The following is an 8,419-nucleotide window of genomic DNA, read 5'->3' as shown; positions in this document are numbered from 1 at the left end:
GGAAAAGCTAACATTTACAATATTTCTCTCCATCAATCTTATCCTCCACTGTACCTAGAGTAGGTCTGAGGAAGTCAAGATTACCATGTTCCTGTTGGATGAATGACTATTTCAAGAGGGTCACCTCTACTCCAGCTTCAGGGCTCTGCAACTAGGTCAACAGATATCTAAAACAATTGAAATGTGGGCTTTAGTTGATGAGTCAGGCTGACCAGGAAACAGAATTCTCTGGTGGCCAGGCCTGGACTACACGATTTACCTGGGCATCTAAGAGCACATTTTTCTTCATACCATATAGCTTTGGTTGTCTAGATCTATTTCTTTATGAGCACTGATGAAGTACCTATTTTACAGGAAGGGATTTCACCTCACTCCCTTAAAATCAAGGCTATTCTAATGTTGTGAAATGCAAATCTTTCTCAGAAGTATTCTCTGAGTTAATGCTGCCTTCTGTATAATCACACAAAAATGACAGTCTCTTGTTACCATGAGGTCATCATGATACATGTCTTTCATTGTTTTGTATAAAAACATTACTTTCCTAGGCTACTAAAGTTTTAAAATCCTTTCCTTAAAAAAATCACAACCCCTGCCAGTTGTATTTTTAGCCTGTTGTTATACAGGTTTTGGGGAGGTATACCTCTTTTGAGGCTATATTCCTGTCTTGGTTAAGGTTTCTACTGTTGTGATAAAACATCATGACCAAAACCAAACTGGAGAGGACAGGATTTATTTCACCTTATAGTCTGTAGTTCATCAGTAAGGGACATTAAGGCAGAAACATGGAATTAGGAACTGATGCAGAAGGCATAGAGAAAGGTTGTTTACTGACTTGTTCCTATGGCTTTCGCAGTCTGCATTCTTATAACATCCTGAAATGCTACTACTCATGATGGGCTGGGTACTTCCATATCAACCACTAATTAAGAAAATGCTTTACTGGCTTCTCTATAGCTCTACCATATGGGGAAAGTTTCCCAGTTGAGGTTCTTTCCTGTCTTAGGGTTTCTATTCCTGCACAAAACATCATAACCAAGAAACAAGTTGGGGAGGAAAGGGTTTATTCAGCTATACTTCCACATTGCTGTTTATCACCAAAGGAGGTCAGGACTGGAACTCAAGCAGGTCAGGAAGCAGGAGTTGATGCAGAGGCCATGGAGGGATGTTGTTTACTGGCTTGCTTCCCCTGGCTTGCTCAGCCTGCTTTCTTATAGAACCCAGGTCTACCAGCCCAGGGATGGCACTTCCTACAATGGGCTGGACCCTCCCACCTTGATCACTAGTTGAGAAAATACCTTACAGCTGGATCTCATGGAGGCATTTCCTCAACTGAGGCTCCTTTCTTTGTGATAACTCCAGCTTGTGTCAAGTTGACACACAAAACCAGTCAGTATACCTCCTCTCACATGACTAGCATGTATCAGGTTGACATAAATCTAGCTAGCACATCTCTTAATACATGAAGCTGTTAGCTAAAATATGATGTTCTCTTTTCTTTGTTTGTTTCTTTTGTTTTATTTTTTGTGTGTGTATTTAGGGAGGAGAATTTTAGACTACATATAAACAAAGAATAAACAAGTTACAAAAGAAAGGCCTGATTTTCTTATTCCCATGTAAGAACACCACAGCTGAGCTCTCTAAAAATTTCCCCAATTTCTGAGACAGAAATGATTGTAACCTCACTATTTCAGAGGACTGTGTACAGTTTAGGCAAGTCAGTATTTGTTAAGCATCTTGGAACACAATATTCTGTTTTCCATCTAAAACCCAAAGAGTCCATGACCGTACCACACTGAGAGCAATTGATCTCACCTGTAAACTAGAATGACAGATGATTGATTGCCTTTCTAGGGATGTATATGAAAACTTTCAAATCTACACTACTGCTGCACTCTAATACCAGCTGCAGAACACAGCTGAATCTCAGCCCATTACCCTGTTTCTACAAAAACAAGGAGGCGAGTTGTGGCTGGTCTTCTAGGAGGTCATTTTGTTATTATATGAACCGAAAAGTCCAAACTCCAATAGAAGGTAGAGGGCTGAAACTGTGCTGGCCCTAACACTGGTAACTCTTGGTGACCATATTTATTACATTGTTTTAATCATTCTACCTGTGCTGGATAGGGAGATGGATAAGCTTGAGAGTATGGGGTATAGCTAAACCTGTCAGCTGTTTATAGTCTATTAAAGTAAACAGAAACATTTCAAAAAGAGTATAGTCTACAGCAAGAGTATGATAGAGAGGTCTAGAAGAGGGGAAAGATTGACTATTTGGGTCACTCGGTGCAGGTGTCAATAATGCTATACTTTCAAATATCATTAGACACTAGCTGTTGAGCATGCATGAGTCTTAGTCTTTGTTTTATTTCTGTGAAGAGACACCAGGACCAAAGCAAATATAAGGGAATTGGGGCTTGCATACAGTTTCAGAGGTTTAGTCTATTGTCATCACGATAGGGAATACAGTGGTATACAAGTAGACATGTTTCTGGAGAAATAACTGAGAGAGTTTTACATCTGGATTCACAGGCAGCATTAGAGAGAGACTATGAGCCTGATTTGGGCTTTTGAAACCTCAAAGCCCACCCCAAGTACCATAATCCCTCTAATAAGGCAACGCCTCCTAATCCTTCTCAAGTAGTTCCACTCTCTGATGGATGACTCAGCATTCAAATATATGAACCTATGAGGACCATTCTTATTCAAACCACTAAAACAACAAAAAAGTGTATTTGTTAATCGATGTTGCTGTGCTAAAATACCCTGAGAAAAAGCAAGTTAGGAAAGAAAGGGTTTATTTTGGTGTCTAGTTCTAGAAGAGTACAGTCTGTTATGATTGTGAACGCATGGCACCAGCAGGAGGATGAAGGCCCTTGGTAGCCAGGAATCAGGCTGATCACACTTCATATGCATATAGGAAGAAACAAGAAAAAAAGATAAGAGAAGGAAGAGGAGAAGAAGGAAGGAGGAAGGGGAAGAGGAAGAAGAAGGAGAAGGGAGCTACGAAACAATAAAATCTCAAGTCCTGCCCTTGGTGACATATTTTTTTCAGCAAGGGTCCATGTCCTAATGGTTCTAACAACTGGAGACCAAGTGTTCAAACCATGAGACTCCAGAGGGCATTTCATACTCAAACCGGAGCACCAAGTGACATCCAGCAGAGGGTTTGGGTTGTCTGCGTGTGAGCAGAGGAAGAGAGCTGGCGACTGGCCCTGCATTTCCAGTTTGAGCTTTTTGGTAATGGATAAACGCAAATCTACTCCATTAGGTCATGTGTGCACCTATGAGGTGATGGAAGGCCAAGCACATAGTATGACCACAACAAATGACAACCTTCTTTTTTCTCCATAAAGGAGTAAACTCTAAACTTAGCATTGTGAGGAAATCAAAAGAAGCCACCTATGTTTTAGAAATGTCAGGGTTTCTATTGGTGTCTGGGTGACAGTGTCCCAGCTGCTATTGTCAGCGAAGTGGAACGACCCTGCTGTGCTCCTTTGCAAAGTGTCCTTACAGGCTGAGTGAGCATTGCATTAGGGCAGGGAGACTCACGGGGACATAAGGGACAGATACAACATCAGCAGATGCACTTTATTTTGATTTATCTGTGAAGTTAGATGTCTGCTTGCTTTTGCCCTTCACCCTTCCTGGTTCCTAGGCTGCTCACTGGTCCCACATGGAAGGACATTTTCCCCCCTTGTCTTTGAAAGTGGGAGATAAAATTCAATGTCTTACTTTTCTGGCAGTCCTTTTCTCAGCATACCATTCTCAGATGGCATGAAGCCCACCCTGCAGTGCTAAGCCTTCCACCTTCACTCGAATTCCAACTCTCTGGGTTCCCTTGGGCATAGTCCAGGCTGTCAGTGCTTCCAAGTGTTACCTTACCCCTTACCCCAGTCATCACAGAGACCAAAGATGCTCAATTGTCTTTTGATCCCCTTCACCAAGGCTCCTCATCAGCCCAGGGCTAACTAGGCTGCCTGCTCAGCTCAGGGACAGTGTCTACTTCACATCAAAGGCTGGTTTACATCAGCAGGTACTCCTTGGCTCTGCTCCTACCTCACAAAGGAGGGAGCCACGGGCTGGGTGGGAAAGGGAAATTCAATCACAGTTTGAGAGGGACGGGAGGCTTTTAGTCAAAGTGCCAGTCACCAGGGACCAATGATACCATCGCCCACCAGGTCTGGTTACAGCTCTCTGCCTCCCTGGAGCACTACGGGGAAGCCAGCAATGGAGACCTGAGAAGGGGACGAGGCGTTCCTGAAGGGCCTGGAAGGGTGGAAAGAGGAACGAAGAGGAGGAGTGAGGTGGCAGCATGAGTTCAGCAGAAGTTCTTACTCTCCAGGAACATCACCTCTCACCCATGGAAATGAAGATCTCTTCCCATCCTATTTTCACCTGAGAAAAAGATAATAGAAAGCACATAAAGAAGCTGTTCTTTCGGGTACAAAAGGCTTTCCTTTTGGTGTATGTGGGATGTGTCCCCTTGCATTTGTAGCAATAGCTGCTACCATGTGGCTTGTGGATGTTCAGAGAGGCCGTTATACCCTGGCCTTGAGTCTGAAACTCTCTTCTTAAACGGAACAAAAACCACCTAGGAAGAGAGGCATCAGGCCATGTAAAGCCAAGGCTAAGTTGCTACCGTGCATTCAGGGCTAGGGCTGTCCTGTCTTACGTCCATCTTGTTACCTTATTTGGTCAGAGTTTTGTTTTTGTACCAATGCCAAGAAGGTAAGCCACAGACAGTTACTTATTATTTTATATGTGTGTGTGTGTTGTGTTATATGTATGTATACATGTATGTATGTGCATTTGTGCATACATACATATAGGAGGCAAGAAGCCAATTTCTTGTATGTTCCTTCTATCAGTATTTATTTTTGAAATGGGCTCTCTCACTAGGACACTCAGGTAGCAGAACCCTGTTGCTATAATCCAAATTGTTTGATGTGGGTGCCTGAGATCTGCACTTGGACCTTCACAATTGTACAGTAAGCACTTTGCCCACTCAGCCATTTTCTCCAGCGCCTCATTATCATTTTCTTGCCTGAGACAGTGTACTGGCCATTCATTCTTTCATCAGTTGCAGGAAGGCTCTTTGTGCTTCAGCTTAATTCTCTGCTGATTGCTTCTGCTCCCTACAGGGAAACGCCTGCTTCTGACCACAGTGTTACTATTACCAAGGAAATACATTTATTTCCCTCCAATGGAACCTTCCCTCCAGGCTTAGTGTTGAATCACTTAGTAAGCATTATTGTATTGACTGGGCAGTAGCCCTACTGCCTAGTTCTTGTTTGGATTCTCCCGTTTCACGGATAAGGAAAATGGGGTCAAGCAGGGTTAACATAAGGAAAACAACCCAGCAGAGGCATAAGATGACAAACTTTCCCGACTCGAAGCCTCTTGACCTCACTTTAAGGTGTCATTGAGCTGGTATGTGCTACCTGTCAGCACTCAAGATAACTGAAGACCGTCTTTTCTTCACTCGTATCTCACTGAAGAGGTTTTGCAGTCTACTTGACTAGAGCTGCTCAAGGGTGCTCCAGAAGGCAGGCTGAGTGAAGCATCAGGAAAAGAAAGCATCCTCCAGACTCAGCACCATGCCCATCATGTTCCTTTGCTACGGAAAAAAAAAAAAAAAAAAAAAAAAAACAACAACAAAAAAACAAAACAAAACAAAAAAAAAAAAAAAAAAAAAAAAAAAAAAAAAAAAAAAAAAACCAAAAAAAACCCCCACGATGACCAAGGGAATTTACGGAGAAAAAAAAATTTGCTTTGAGATACGATCCCAGAAGATTAGCAGTTCATCCTTGTCAGGGAGGCATCACAATAAGCAGTAGCCATGGCAACAGAAACAGGAAGCTGAGCAATCTCTTTAATCACAAAGCAGAAAGGACAAACTGCAAGTGAGGCTAGGGTATGAATGATCACCTGTGTCCCTTTCTCATTGCATGTGCCATTCTTCCTCCAGCAAGGCTTGACCTCATAAAAAGTCTCCTCCAAAACAGTGACACCAGTTGGGGACCAAGTGGTTTTATATATATATATATCCAACTCATCAAAAACATTCTCATTGTAATCCTCTGCAATTGGTGAAGGTGTGTCAACAGCCATAAGTCTGGACTTTTTGACTTTGAAGGTTCTTCCCGAGAGAAGGCATATCAAGGCTAAAGTCATGGAATAATGTCAGAGGAATGTACCTTTAAGGTACTAGGTAGGCTGTGTGCAGTCAGTTTATGATGTGTTTGCTGTTTGCTGATGTGTTAGAATTTTGGGTTTTATAAATGTTCTGTGGACACTTTAGGCAGGGAAGTGCCAAAAAGAAAATACAAGTACATCCCTGAGGGGTTAAGGAGGTGACTCAGTCAATGAAGTTCTTGCCTTACAAACAGGAAGATATAAGTTCTAGCCTCAGATGCCATGTTAAAATGAAAAGCCAAGTATGCTGGTGTGTGTTGATAATCCCAACATTGGGGGGTTATCAACAGGCGTGAAAGGAAGGATCCCTGGGGTTCATTGGATAGCTAGGCTGGCCAAGTCAGTGAGCTCCTGGCCAATGGGAGACAGAGTTTCAAAACACAAAGTGGATATCAGTAGGTTGGTCTCTGGCCTCCACATAAACATGTATATATTCCTTTATACACATACACACTGAGGGAGAGGGGAGGGGGAGGGGAGGAAAGATGGAGCGGGACACACACACACACACACACACACACACACACACACACACAGACACACACACCCCGTCATGCTTACAGGCCAATCTGATAGAGGCCCTTTCTCAAATAAGATTTCTTCTTCCCAGATGACTTTGGTTTGTATCAATTAATAAAATAAAACCTAACCAGCAAATCACTTAAAGTTCAGATGCTCAAAAGATTTTGGATGACATTTTAATAGCTTGCCTCTACAGGACTGGGTCATGTAGATTTCAGTGGAGAAAGTATTTATTATTCAGGTCTCTTATGGAGCCCTGGATGCTTCCTTCATCATATCCAAGAGACAGTACTCCAGAACGTTAAACCATCACATGGGACTTTAAGTTGTTCTGAGTACTTTTCATCTCCCCCTTGCTTGCTTCTCTATCTCTCCTACACTCATGAGCTCAGAGTCGGTCTATTCTAGCATATCTCAACACCACTGGCAGGTGATTCTGGAAAAGCTTTTGTTGTGGGTTATTTTGCAAGCTGCAGAATGGTTAATGGCATCCCTGGCTTCAACCCAGTAGGCACAAGTCTCAACATCTCAGTTATGACAAGGGAAAAATATCTTTGGAGATCTCTAAAGTCACCTGGAGGGAAAAGGCTCTTAATAAGGACCACTGGTTCTTAGAACATAGTGTATTCTAATACACTGTATTCTAATCCTAGCCTTTTCAGTCCTTTGGCAGATGGCTGCAGCACCAGTACCTTCTTTATTTATTCAAAAGAAATGAAGATCATTGTGTTTGCCTTTCAGGGTTGTTCTAAGAGCATGATTGCCAAATGCCAATAATTTCCCTCGATTCACAGGAAATCGGAGTCTGCCCTTCCCACCCCCTTGAAAATGGCTCCTGGCATAGGGAACATTCCTGCCATTCAAATTGGTTTTGAGCTCACTCACATTCTACTCATAAGGAATTTGTTGACTTGAAGCCCATAGAAGTGCAAAGTGACAGATTTTCTCTCTGGCTTGCACATTGTTAGCAGGTGAGTTGGTTTTGTACTTTAGTAGCTGAGCATTGGGTTCCAGATGTGCCACTCCTGCACTGCCCACTGAATTTAGGGTTGGAATAAAGCTCTGTGTAAGTTGATCCGAATGCCCAATTGCTTGCCAACCTCATTCTTCTCTGTATACTGTTACAATCTACTTGTAGTTGCAGATTAAAAATTTCTCTTTGAAACTGCTCTTTCTGTCCCCACCTCCCTTCTTGTTGGCTCATAGAGCATAAACAGTTAATGACATTTGGCTTGGCTGCATTTTTATTCCCTGTAGACTATACTGGAAGAACTGAATGAAACTGATAGTCTTAAGGTTACATTGCTCAAATCCCCAAAGAAAGAATAGCTGGGCGGCTGGAAGGAATGACCCTGGAGAAAACAGCTGTCAAGGGCAGCTATTGGCTTATCTTTCACAGAAAGAGAGATGTAATGAATTCTAAATGAAGAGTAATGTGAGGGAGAGCAGTTCATAGTTCATGTTAGGCTGCTGTAGTGTCTTGGCACTTTGGAAGGACTGGTGGCTGTTTTGCTTGCGCTAGGTGTTCGGACAGTCTCTTGGATAGGCTGTGTTTGAGTGGACCACTCACACTCATGTGTCTTGCAGATATACAGTCTTTGGAGTCCAGGGACCTTCAGGGAAGGGAGGGCTGATACTCCAGTTGTGGCTGCTTGTAGGATGGAACTACACTTGGGTGAGGGAGTGCATGCAGACTGGGCAA

Source organism: Micromys minutus (genome assembly GCF_963924665.1).
Source record: "Micromys minutus genome assembly, chromosome: 3".
In the NCBI taxonomy this organism is placed as follows: Eukaryota; Metazoa; Chordata; class Mammalia; order Rodentia; family Muridae; genus Micromys; species Micromys minutus.
The sequence above is the reverse complement of the archived record's forward strand: the minus strand, read 5'-3'. Positions refer to the sequence as shown.